This window comes from Euprymna scolopes, chromosome 41 (genome assembly GCF_053919585.1).
Source record: "Euprymna scolopes isolate OS-2025 chromosome 41, ASM5391958v1, whole genome shotgun sequence".
Taxonomy (NCBI): Eukaryota; Metazoa; Mollusca; class Cephalopoda; order Sepiida; family Sepiolidae; genus Euprymna; species Euprymna scolopes.
In genome coordinates, this window is record NC_136522.1 from 35,034,872 (window position 1) to 35,048,335 (window position 13,464).

General features: G+C 39.5%; 1 protein-coding gene across 4 annotated transcripts in view; it reads left to right on the forward strand.

The window, feature by feature from the left end:
- Positions 1–1,434: 1,434 nt before the first annotated feature.
- LOC145266469 (endoplasmic reticulum-Golgi intermediate compartment protein 2-like) overlaps positions 1,435–13,464 on the forward strand; it is a 63,905-nt gene continuing 51,875 nt past the window's right edge. For 3 of the 4 annotated variants that reach the window (XM_080122156.1, XM_080122155.1, XM_080122157.1), the window contains exon 1: positions 1,435–1,598. The gene's annotated coding sequence lies outside the window, so the exon portion shown is untranslated. The remainder of the gene's footprint in view (positions 1,599–13,464) is intronic. The other variant, XM_080122158.1, reaches the window with a different exon arrangement.

Genomic DNA, 13,464 nt, shown 5'->3' on the forward strand with positions numbered 1-13,464 from the left:
CGAGAATATTTTGATGATTGTCTCATTAGTTTGAATCTGAATGAACTTCATTCTTACCGAACTATACCCGCTCCATTTTTATTGGTAATGTTATTTCAAAGAGATGAATACGATTTGGGGAGGCCAAAGGCAAAATAAAAATGTGGAATGATGCTGTAAGTAGGACGTGAAAAACACATCAACCAAAAACAAGTTTTTCGGATTTTTATCCTTGGCCTCAAAAATCAATAGAGATTTAGACCATTTCTGTAATCATCCGGTTCCTGTTGATTTTATGGTGGGTGCAAGTAAAGTTCTGTGCAGTACTCCCAGGCCTTGCCTTCTCTCTTTGAGAAGGAGTTAGTTTATTGCTAATTGCCTGAGGCGCCCTCACCGAGTCAGAGTGCCCGTCTTCTGGGGTGCTGACTTCTCAATTCCACTTTCCGACCCTGGTGTCACAGTTCTTGCAGTGGGAAAGAACTAAATACAAAATTGTATAAATAAATAAATAAATAGAGTAAAAGATGAGATTATTATCAAATATTTGGGTTTGTTTTATTATACACATAGATTCGAAAAAGTTGTCAAAAAACAAAAACAAATATATAACAGGTAAATGTTATCAAAGGCAGGAGAAGTTACTTTTCTACCTAACTGGATAAGTTTTTAGTGCTTTTATTTAATGTAAAATGTTTGTTCAGTCCGAAAAACAAGTAAATAAAAAAAAATTAGTAATGCTAAAGGCTGCCGGCGAACAAGAAAAGATGGCTACGATGACTTTGAAGACTTGGTAATCACTTCAAAATAAGAAAGAAAATAAAATGGTGTTAGAAAACCACCCAGTAAATGTTACAGTGACATTTACTTATAAAAACATTAAAAACTTATCCAGTTAGGTAGAAAAGTAACTTATCTTGCCTTTGATAATATTTACATGTTTATATATATATATATATATATATATATAAATTCGAAAAAGTTGTTATATATATATATATATATAACAACTTTTTCGAATTTATATATATATATATATATATATATATATATATAAATATATATAAATTCGAAAAAGTTGTTATATATATATATATAACAACTTTTTCGAATTTATATATATTTATATATATATATATATATATTATATATATATATATAACAACTTTTTCGAATTTATATATATTTATATATATATATATTATATATATATATATATATAAATTCGAAAAAGTTGTTATATATATATATATATATATATATATATATATATATATATATATATATATATATATATATATATATATATATATATATATATATATATATATATATATATATATATATATATATATATATTACAACTTTTTCGAATTTACGTGTAAAAACGTGGCCACGGTAAAACACACACATTTTCTTTTTTTCATTTAAGCCTAAGTTATCTTTCTTGTTTTTTTTACTTTCGACTTATCTCCCCTGTATCAACATGGCGAACATCTAAGTAATTAACGAGGCAAAACCTCGTTTTTATCAAAACAGAACCGTATTTATGTAGTTTAAATCCTTTATTTGATGTTGCAAGACAAATTTGGTGCTTCTTAACTGCATCAACCGTCTTTAAAGTAAGTGAAGTTTACCTTTTTACCTTAAATTTTAATACTTTCAAAATCCAGGAATTGTTTTCCTAAGTAATCGTGTAGTAAAAACAATGTTTTTAAGATGATTTTATTTTCTTAAATGTGTTATAACGAAAAATTGGTATTAATTCTTATTTCAGGCACGTAAATTATTTAGAGTGAAATGTGTTATGGTATTATTCTTTTTTATGCAGTGCTATTTTTCTTTTTCAATAGTATTTTCAAGTTAAATTCAAGTTTTACGGTATCTTTTGTTTATTAAATTGTTAGGCGAAAGTACAAAATGGTTACAAAACACCCTCCTCTCCCCATATTAAGAATGTGTTTTTAGGGATTTAGCAGAGGAAAAAAAATTCAAATAACAAATAAATGTTACCAAAGGCAAGATAAGTTACTCTTCTACCTACCTGGATAAGTTTTAACGTGTTTCAAAGCTTTTATTCGGTTCGCTAAACCGAATAAAAGGTTGCCGAGGTTGTGGGAAAAAAAATAAGGGAAGGAAGGACCAATGCCAAGAAGGGATGGAAATCCGAGAAGGTCGGTTCTGCCATTTTACGTTGTGGGTGGGCGATATTTATTTGCTCCCCAACTGAGCAAATTAGGCACAAGGCCGATTTTTAATGTGAGGAGTGAAGGGGAAATGGGGACCAACTCCCCGGGGAGGAGGGGAGCTGGATAGTGACAATTGGTATGAAGGGTTGCCCCTACATTGACCAAGGTCTTATATGTGGGGTTGCCCCCACGCTTGCAGTATCTGCCGGAACAGATGGTATTTATTTGCTCCCCCACCGAGCAAATTAGGCACAAGGCCGATTTTTAATGTGAGGAGTGAAGGGAGGGGGAAGGGAAAAAGGGGACCAGCTCCCGAGAGGCGGGAATTGGGAGCTGGTTAATGGTCAGGCATGTGGGGTTGCCCCCACATTTGGTCTTTGCTAGTCATAGCTAGTCATAGCTTGCAGCATCTGAAGAACAGATACTACACTTTGATCTTGGCCAAAAAGGCCAAGGAGAAATGTGTATCTGCCGGAACAGATGGTATTTATTTGCTCCCCCACCGAGCAAATTAGGCACAAGGCCGATTTTTAATGTGAGGAGTGAAGGGAGGGGGAAGGGGAAAAGGGGACCAGCTCCTGAGAGGTGGGAAATGGGAGCTGGTTAAAGGTCAGGCATGTGGGGTTGCCCCCACATCTGGTCTTTGCTAGTCCTAGCTAGTCATAGCTTGCAGTATCTGCCGGAACAGATACTACACTTTGATCTTGGCCCGAAGGCCACAAAGGTCCTCCCGTGTGGGGAGGTGTGGGAGACGCTGGCCTGGCCCTTGGATATATATTGAACATGCCTTGGGCCAGAGGAGTTGGGGATTGGTGCACGACGCCACTTCATTCGAGAGAGTTGTGAGAGGTGCCGACCTTGTCCGTATTCCCTGTCTGCCAGTAGTTTTCTTATATTGCATTTATTCTTGTTACGTGACGGTAGGTTGCTAGCAGTACCTCCGTAAGCACTTTATCTGTTACCAGTTGCTTGCCGACGTACATGCTCCTTTCCAAGTCTAGGCGTGGTATAAAGCATGCTGTGGATGGAGGGGGGGGATGCAGGTGTAGCGGACCAGGGTATAATACACTAACTCGCCACAAGAAAATAATGAAACGAATGGAAGGAAACAAAGACTCAATTGATGGATAAGATAAACGTCGTTTATTCGCTGTTGAAAGAATGAACGTTTTAGTTATAACATGTGTTCATGTCCGCGCGTGTGTAATCAATGTTCGTTACGGGACTGGTGTTGTAGCAAGAAAAGGAAATGTGTTTTCATCTCAAGTTCGGGTCACTATCGTTTGTTCGCGCGTGGGAAGAGAAATGAGTGTTGTAGTGAAAAATGGGAATGATAGTCCAGCGTGTAGACAAAGAAGAGGATATTAGAGTTGTCATCAGTTAGTAGTCAGCTACGCGAAGGTGTTCTCAGAGACCAGTAGTAGATAGAGAGAGAAAGAGTGGGAATGTGTACATACTGTTAGCTCGTGCCCCATACATAGTAGTAAGTGGGTGTGAGGTACACGTGTGCGCGCGTCGAAACGGCGGCGGCTAGCGCGCCGACCAGCCACCTAGGAGGCTAGTCTTGAAAAGGAAGAAGCCGGTTGTTGCTCTTTGTTTTATACTTGTTTCCGGTGGTCATTTGCGCATGTGTATAATTCCTTAGAAAGCAGAAATGACGTCGTCCATGTGTGTGTTCATGTGCGCGTGTGTGAGTACATATGTGTGTGTTAGCATGTGTGTGTATACACGTGAATGTGAGTGTATGTACGCGAATGTGAATATGTGTACATGTGTGACGTGGGCGCGTATGTTTGTGTGCGTGTATGTATATGACATAGCTTGAAATGTGAATGTGTGTATTTGTGTGAGATTTGAAAATGGCTCGTGCACAGGTGTCGTTTGGTTCCTTTCGGAGCTTGTTCAACATCTTACCAGAGAGTCAAGGCATCATATTTCTTCAACTAGCGGTTATCTGACTCTCGAATTGGGGTCATGAAATAACGATCATTTCGCAACCTTTATACCGTCCCCATCTCGGACTGTGAAAAAAAAGGTGGGGGATTAATGATTGCTCAAGAGACAGAGAGCGGTGTGCACTTACCTTGCTTACTAACAAAAAAGAGATTGCCTTACCTTCTCTGCCTTTTTAAAGTTTTTTTCCCCAGATCGGGTGACAGTTAATCACATGACGTTTTGGTTATTTAAAAGGAGATTCTCTCCAATGGTTTAGGGTTTTTTTTTTTTTTTTTTTTTTTTTTTTTAGTTGCATTTGTGGCTGGTGCTGGAAAGCTAGTCTTTGATTTCCTCAGATTTGCTGGCAAGAGATTGTTAATAGACTGTCACGCCATGGAAGGGGGGCAATTCTTCCGCCACCTAAGGTAGGTGCACATTGCTTCCTTTTCTCAACTGAGCAGTCATTGGACTTTTAGGGGAAAATTAATTTTTTTCACATTTTGCGGAAGAATCCTTTACTGACATGAATAGAAGCAAGACAGATTTACAGAAAAGAATTTCTGTGGACCAAAATCAGAACTATTCTGGAGATGGCTCACATGGAAGATGAACTTTCTAGTAAATCATTTGCTGCATTGCAGAAATCTGTTACCGAATATTTGACTGAAGTTGACATATGTGTTAGCAAGATTCAGCTGTTATCAGATGAGGAAGACTGGGTTCAAATTGAGAAAGAATCTCTGGCACATACCCTGAGATTCAGAAGGGAACTAGAGCAGCTTGAATTAAACTTCCTCCTTACTACATCTGAGTCCATAAGTTCTGCTCCATGTTCCCCTGGAATTGAAAGAGGTGTGTCTTCTGTTATTGTGAAGCTGCCTCAACTTCAAATTACTGGGACTACCTTTGATGAGTTGGAGATGCAATTCAACCCCATGAGTTTCAGGAATTTTCTATCAAGATTTGAAAATTGTGTGGCCGGCATGGCTAGTGATGCCGAAAGACTGAATTTCCTGAAATGTTTGCTGACCGGTCAATCTTTGTTGCTCATCATATGACTATTTGCAACAGAAATTATGAGGTGGCTCTTTCTGTCCTGAAGAACGAATACCTCAATGAGGATGAGATAATAGACCACATATTCCAGGACATTTTGGACTTGACCTATAAACAAGATAGAGGCTATACCACTCTGACTAACTTCATTACCAAAGCAGCCTCTCTTCTGGCAGAGCTGGGAGGTTCATTCGACTGTCCTTTCTCTAAGGACTATTCTTCGGGGGTCAACTTATGGCAAAGATTCTCATTTTCAAATTCCCCAGAGAGGTCTGAGGGAAGCTGATTCAAATTTCTGGGAAGAGAATCCCTACCTTGTCGTCCATTTTGCGGGATACTAGGGAGGCGGTTAAACGTCTTCTTATCAAGGGAGACAAAGTCCTTGGCTCCACCCTTAATACTAATCGGGGGTCATTGGGGGGATGTTCCATCTAAGCCAAAGCCTGGTTCCTCTCGAAGAGATTCTTCACTTCAGGCTAACTCTGCTTGTTGCACTCCAGGTGAAAACTTGTCATGCCCCCCCCCCCCGTTTTGTGTGTTACATTTGGCAAGGATGGCAACCAGGTTTCCACCGACTGTTTGTTGGACACTGGCAGTGACTGGACTTATCTGTCGGGTAAGGTGTTAGAACCCCTCGGTCCCTTAGCATCCGTTAGACTAGATTACGAACTCAAATTGACTACCATACTTGGAGACTGTAATAGGCGCTTTAGGGACGTAAAATTGGAGGTTAGTGTTAGATCTCATTCTCCACATTCTCTTAGGAAGACCTGGATATATCTGTACACATTGAGGAGTTGGATACTCTTTTAGATGGGTTCCAATGTGATAATTGCCTCCTAGCAGGTAGATTTGAGAGAGATACAAACTTCATTCCAATTCATGGAATAATTGGATGAGATTTTATTCAAAACTTGGTTTCTTGTTTGTATGGGCAAGCCTTTATTACTCCAACGGGACTGATTCCCTTTGGTGAGGTGAAGGAGTTCCTTGATTTGGACCATTCTCTGAATGTGAACCCAGAGAGCCTTACCTTCAATTCTGTTCTAGCATCAATGGCTGAAGTCAACCCTTCTCACCTTCGTTTCATGGTGGAGTCACAGAGCACGTATGAGGATCCACTTAGTGATTTTTTTTTCTCCGGACAGTGATGTGCAAAGGGGGTTAGAGAAAATGTTCGGGGTGGAGTCACTGGGAATAAAAGAACAAGGATTAACAAATTATGATGAGCGGAAGATTGCGCTCTTCCAACAATCCATCTTGTTTAAAGACAACAAGTATTACGTCCAGTTGCCCTGGGAGGAAGATAAAATATCGCGTGTCCCCTCCAACCATGCTGTCGTCTTGCACATATTAGAACATGTAACGCAAAACCTAGAGTGGAAACAGCTTTACTAGGACTATCTGCAGGTTTTCCAGCAGCAGGAATGAGAGGGTATAATAGAGATTTTTGTGCCTCCTCAGAGATTTAATGAATTTATTTGGATTCTGCATAGACCGGTTGTGAAATCAGATCCAACTACGACCACAAAAATTTGGTCAATATTCAACTGTAGCCTCAAGGTTGGGGACTCTCCATCTTTGAATGAAGATACTTACCAGGTAGTAAACTTAACAAGTGACCTGTTGGATTTGTTGCTCACTTTCCACTTCAATAATCATGTGTTGGCAGACATCAAGAAGGCCTTCTTGATGATCCGCCTGAAGCTGGAATTGGGTAAGAACAGGTTCCGGTTTTTATTTTTGAAGGATGGCGAACGACTACATTATTTTAGGTACAACACAATCATTTTTGGGTTTGCTTCCAGTCCTTTTATCTTAAATTATGTTCTCCGGTATCATGCTGCGCAGTTTCCCATGGATAACTGCAGATTTATGATGGAAAATTGCTTTTACATAGATACTCTCATCGTGTCTAGTGATAGTCCAGAGGAGCTGTGTGGATTATACTACACTCTATCTCGGGAGTGGTTACATCAAGGAGGCTTCAAACTACAGTCTTGCAATTTTGACCATGTAGGAATTTGAAGCAAGATGAAGGAGCATGGTACACTGAGTGTTCATGGCAGTGGTTGGGAAAAGGTACTTGGTTATCAGTACTGTCCTCTCTCCGACACCCTTCGATTGACTGTGGTTAAGTGCAACCCTGATGCTTCTACTAGGAGACAAATTGTCGGGGAAACCACCAGAGTCTATGATCCTTTATCATTGTGTTTGCCCGTTTCATTGCGAGGTCGTATTCTGCTAAGCAAACTTTGGGAGAAAGGATTAGGGTGGGATGTGCTGGTTCCGCTTGAATTTTTTTCCTTATGGAAGAAACTTTCTTCAGATCTTTCCAGATCGGGGACCATTTCCTTTCCCTGTAAGGCATTCAGTGAAAGTGAACCTGGCGAACTCTTCCTGTTTTGTGATGCCTCCCCAGAGGCCTATGGGTTCGCGGCATATGTGGTTCAGAAGTTTTTTTTTTTTTTTTTTTTTTTTTTTACATTTTCACCCCAAACAAGGCAAATTGCCACTTTGGTGTAGGGGGCTACAATCAGGGACAACAACTACTGGGGTACTATGTAGGGATTTGGGCAGCAAGATGTCAGTTCACATTACACTTGAACTTCTGCACATCAGTACTGTTGGGGAAGCAGGGACCTGGAATGGAATTCCAGAGTCTAGCGGTTCTGGGGAAGAAACTATTGGAGTAAAAAGATCTTTTACATCTAGGGATCTCTACAGTGTGGGGGTGGGATTTAGCAGCCTGTCGGGTTTGTCGAGGGTGCTCACGTCGTAGGGGCACAATGTCGATCTTGTTTGGTATTTGCCAAAGCTAGGGTAGCTCCTTTGAAAAGGAAAGCACTTCCTACTTTGGAGCTCATGGCTGTGTTCCTGGCCATGAAGTGCCTGCCTACGATTCTAAGAAACTTTGGAGGATTCACTCCCTCTGAGATTCATGTGGCCACAGATTCTCAAGTGGTCCTCTCTTGCCTTATCTTGGGGACCATTGCGAGCAAGAACCTGTTTGCCCGAAATAGGCTAAAGGATATCCAGCAGATGAACATTGAATTAGAAGCCACTCTCAGCTTGTAGCCCTCATTTCGGTACATTCCAACGGCAGAGAACTTGCTGTGCCTCAACAAATGCAGCCAAAGTATAGCTCGTATGTCTTGGAATGCTGCGATCCTCCATGGAGAGGAAAGATCTACTGTTTTGCTTTAATAAACTCTTAATCAATCTGCTTTAATAAACTCTTTATCGATCGCTTGCGTCGGTTAGAAGTTGACAGTGAAAAACTGGCAGTTGTTTTGCTTATGCGGACAGTGTAATGCCAGGTATATGCTGAGGAACTAGATTTTTCGCTAGATCCCTCAGGCAAGACGGTACCTGGGTTGGTGCGGGACCTTGATTTGTTTATTGATGATGAAGGTCTAATCAGGTCAGGTGGCAGAATTGGTAGATCTCTCCACTTTAGCAGAGATGTTAAACACCCTATTCTCTTGGCAAAACCCGATTACTAAGCTTATCATAATGGATGCGCATGCTCGGTGCCAGCACTTAGGGATTGCGTCCACTTTAGCGGAACTGAGACGGGGTGGGTACTGGGTGCCAAAAGCCAGACAGGCAGTGAAGATGATCCTGACCTTGTGTGCTCTGTGCAAAAGGTACAATGCCAGACAGGTCTTGCTACCCAATGTAGCTAACTTGCCCACATCCCGTATCGAACTGGAAGTTCTCTTCAAACATACAGGAGTGGATTTCACTGGTCACTTTTGAGTTAGGCAAGGTGGTAAGGAGGTGAAAATGTATCTACTGATCTTCACGTGGCTCAGTGTCAGAGCTATACACATCGAAGTGCTACCTGATATGTGTGTTGGCCTTTCTGCAGGCATTGGTGCGGTTCACGAATCTGTATGGCATCCCGTCTACCATTTACAGTGATAATGCTTAAACTTTCGTAGGAGGCGGTCGATTGTTTAAAAGGATGATTGTTTAAAAGGTCGATTGTTTAAAAGGTTGATTGTTTAAAAGGATGATGCTAAACCATGATTATCAACAGAAGTTTGGTTCCTGTTCTATCAAGTTCTGCCCCATTCCACTTTACTCACGTTGGGTGGGAGATGTTTGGGAGAGGAGTATCCAGACAATTAAGAATTGTCTTTAGAAGGTGGTTGGTAGAGGTGAGATGGATTATTTTTCTTTACTTACCATCATATCTGATATCCAAAAAGTTATCAATAACCACCCTCTGACATATCGAGAGTCTACAGAGACAGAGGTAGAGGCAGTAACTCCTAACATGTTTTTGCGGCCTAATAAGAGTCATGTGTTGCTTTTAGATCTGAACGATGAGGATTTTGCCTTCCACCTCCCACCTAGCCAAGAAAGTCTGCTCAGGACCATGTAGGTTTGGGACCAGTACCTGGAGAATTTCTGGACTATGGTATAATGAATACCTGTTGAGCTTCCGGAAGAAACACCAGGGGCGTTCTAGAGTGCCCTTCTAAAACAGATTAAAGGTTGAGGATGTGGTATTGGTGAGGAGTCTACATAAGCCTAGGCTGTTTTGGGTTCTTGGGATCATTTTGGAGATGTTTTACGGAGAGGATGGGGTAGTCAGGTCAGCAATGGTAAAAGAGGGGGGGGATGCGGTGTGTATCCACTCATTCAAAAACCTATTCCCCTTGAATTATCCTTAAATGGAGAGGATCAAGATGGATCCATACCTGCATCTGTTGATAGGCCTGAAGATGGGATTAACACTATTCCTCCTCAATCAACACCTGACGATGAAGTAATTTGGCTTTGTCCTATATGCAGTTTTCCACATGGTGATCAGGACATGATTTGTTGCGACGGATGTGATGATTAGTGTCACTTCCAGTGTGTGGAAATCGAGTCTCCACCTCCTGCCAGACAGAAATGGTATTGCCCAAGTTGTGCACCCCGGAGATGGTGGCGAGGTAGACCTAGCCTCCTCCCTAAATAATTAGTAACCAATTAAAAACAATAACCAAAAAATTATACTAACAGGTTAACTTCCTCAAGTAAGTGCATGCCTTATATTTTTTGTTTTCGTTCATTTTCTTTTTTTTTTTATTTCCTGGGGAATGTGAAAAAAAAAGGGGTGGGGATTAATGATTGCTCAAGGGAGGCAGAGTGGTGTGCACTTACCTTGCTTACTAACCAAAAGAGATTGCCTTGCCTTCTCTGCCTTTTTAAAGTTTTTTTTCCCCAGATCAGGTGACAGTTAATCACATGACCTTTTGGAGAGAATCTCCTTTTAAATAGAAGATTCTCTCCAGTGGTTTAAGTTTTTTTTAGATGCATTTGTGGCTGGTGCCAGAAAGCTACTCTTTGATTACCTCAGTTTTGCTGGCAAGAGATTGTTAACAGACTGTCACGTCGTGGAAGGGGGGAGGGGGAGCAATCTTTCGCAACTTAAGGTAATTTTGCAATAATTTTTATCCGTTTGAAATAAGTTGAACTTAAAAAAAAAAAAACAACGTTATGACCGTTTTGGTCAAATGCACAAAAGTGCATTGATAGCAGCCGTTGCTTATGAATTCAGAATGAGGCATGTGATCGAGAAAAAACAAGGCTAGAAACAGGGAGACAAAAACTACCTGAGAACCCAAATGCTATCAACGGCTAGATAAGTTACTCTTTTTACTGGATTAGTTTTTAGTGCTTTTGCTTTAAAGCCTTTATTCAGTTCAGAAAATAAGAAATGTCGAGAGTAAGAAAAAATGACTGCGATATCACTCTTACATCTTTGAAGTCTCGATAATGGTTTAAAGATCAGACAAAAAAAACTTGTCAAAACCCATCCAATAAATATTACAGTAACATTTATTGGATGGGTTTTTAGCAGTATTTTTTATTTTCGATTTTTGGGCGATTATCCAGACTCCAAAGATGTTACCCTATCGTGTTGGTGATTTTTTTCTTGTTCTCGTGTAACATGTGACACGTGTTTAGATCGTAATTGGGTTGTCCAATTTTTTATTTGCTTTCTGTTCTCTCACCTCTTACTGTACTTGAATGTGCTTTCGTCCACGTGCTCGAGACGACACGCAGGACTTATTTGAGTGCTTCTACACTATTAAGATGAAATTTCGGAAATCGTAAAACTGAATTTCACATGAAAACATATTCCTCGAATTTTTAATATGATTATATCCAAAAATTATGAAAATCGATAAAGTAGAAAATTATTAAAGAAAATAAACAAATAAAATTTGATGAAAACGATCATAAGACACAGGAGAGTTCAAAAGGGAGGTAATTTTCCGTTTTGATTTAAACAAGATAGCAACAATTTTTTACCTGCCTCTACGATTAAAGTTGTTCTTTTTAATAATTTGGTAATATTCGGGTAATTTCAACTGCATAATTTGGAAGCTACCATTGTAACTTATAAGAATTGACAAAAAATCAGTTGAAACCATTTTTTTTATCTGAAAACTCCATTTATTGACTACAAAATCTCGTCCCAATTGCGTAGAAGCGCCCTTATTTATTCTCATTTATTTTTCCCCTCGCTCGATCTGTCCATTCGAGTTGTGAAAGTGACTTACTGTAACTTTTAGAGTCCTTGTCAAACGATGACACTTCGGTTGACGTTGAGCCAACACAAGGATTGCAACAATTTTTTCAAGTTTATCTTAAAAAAACTCACAGAAGTTAACTTTTAACAGCCCCGTTACACCACTGTGTGTGTACATTGTTTTTCATTAAAGGTAGCAGCCAGAATAGAGTGCAAGAAAAATCTGTACTTGCATTAAAAATGGATTTGTTTTTTTCATATTAAATAAGGAAGCATTTTGAGTTGAAATTCACTTAAATATTACGCATGTAAGCTTGACAAAAGTATGCTTGAAATGTATCAACATTATAGCGAATAATAAAAATTACACGACATCAGATCAAATTCGGTCGCCATCTTGTTCTAATTTCACTTATTCACATAATGTTGACACATTTCAATGATTTCTCACTAAAAAAAAAAAAAAAAATGATATAAAATTAATTTTAAAGTCTATACAGAATTTTTCTCTCAGTTTGCTTTGGCTACAACCTTTAACATTCACCTCTCTCTCTCTCTCTCTCTCTCTATCTATATATATATATGGCTCATTCCATGTCAAATCGACAGGGGGTAAAACCATGTCTGACACGGATTATTTTCAAATTTGCTACACTTATAGATCTCCATGAAAGGAATTGAATGGCACTTTTTAAACATCTCAAGGTCAAGGGGGTTCCTGAGACATGACCTTGACCTTTTACAAAAATGTGAATTTTTATGAAGAAGTGACCAACTTTAAAAGACGATATCTCTGTTGTTTATGGGCCTACAAAGTTCATTCATATATCATTTTAAAGTACTTGGATAGATCTATAATTTTATATGGAAATATTTTTTTTCAAGGTCAAATTAAAAAAGTTGACCTTAACTTTTAACCTGAATTATCTCAAAAACCGTTCTTTCGATTTCTTTTAAATTTTGACAGAAGCTTTGTCTATCTTATGACAGTATATATTCCAAATTTCTTGATGGGTCTTTCACTTGAACTATCGTTATAAGCGTTTTAAAGAAGTGTGCAAATTCAAAATGGCGGAACATAGTACCTGCAACTTCATATATTTTTTTTTTCTTTTTTTTTTTTTTTTTTACACAGTGATCACCACTTATCAAGGCCCGGAAGCCACTCAGGGATAAGGGTTATTGCAAGTACATTACGTTAGTGAGGAGATTTGCTGAAATGTTTACTTAAGGGGGCGGTTCATTAGGAATTTGTTAACATTGGACTTGAAGACATCCAAGTTGTAGTCCGGAGGGAAGCAGGCAGACGGAACAGAGTTCCACAGGCGTGCAATTCTAAGAAAGAAGCTTTGTTCATGGAATCTGCGTTTTGATTTAGGCACAGATATAGAGTGGGGGAAATTTGTCACAGTGGATTCAGCTAGACAGGTGTTTTTCATGAAAGATTGGCGAGGGAGGACCAGAGATTGGAGTTCAGACGAGCATCTGCCATGGAAATAACGATAAAACAAGGACAGGCTCGCAACGTCTCTTCTGTGGGAGAGAGGTTGCAGGGTAGAGAAAAGGGCATCCCCCACTAAGCCACGAAGTCTATTTTGTACTCTGTCAAGGCAGGATAGGCTGTTTTTAGCAGCTCCTGCCCAGATATGGCAACAGTATTCCATCCTTGGACGTACTTGGCTTTTATATAGATAGAGAATTGCATCCGTAGTGAGATATCTTCTGGAGCGGTAGAAGGATCCCACCATCTTTCCAGCGACCTTGGCAACAGAC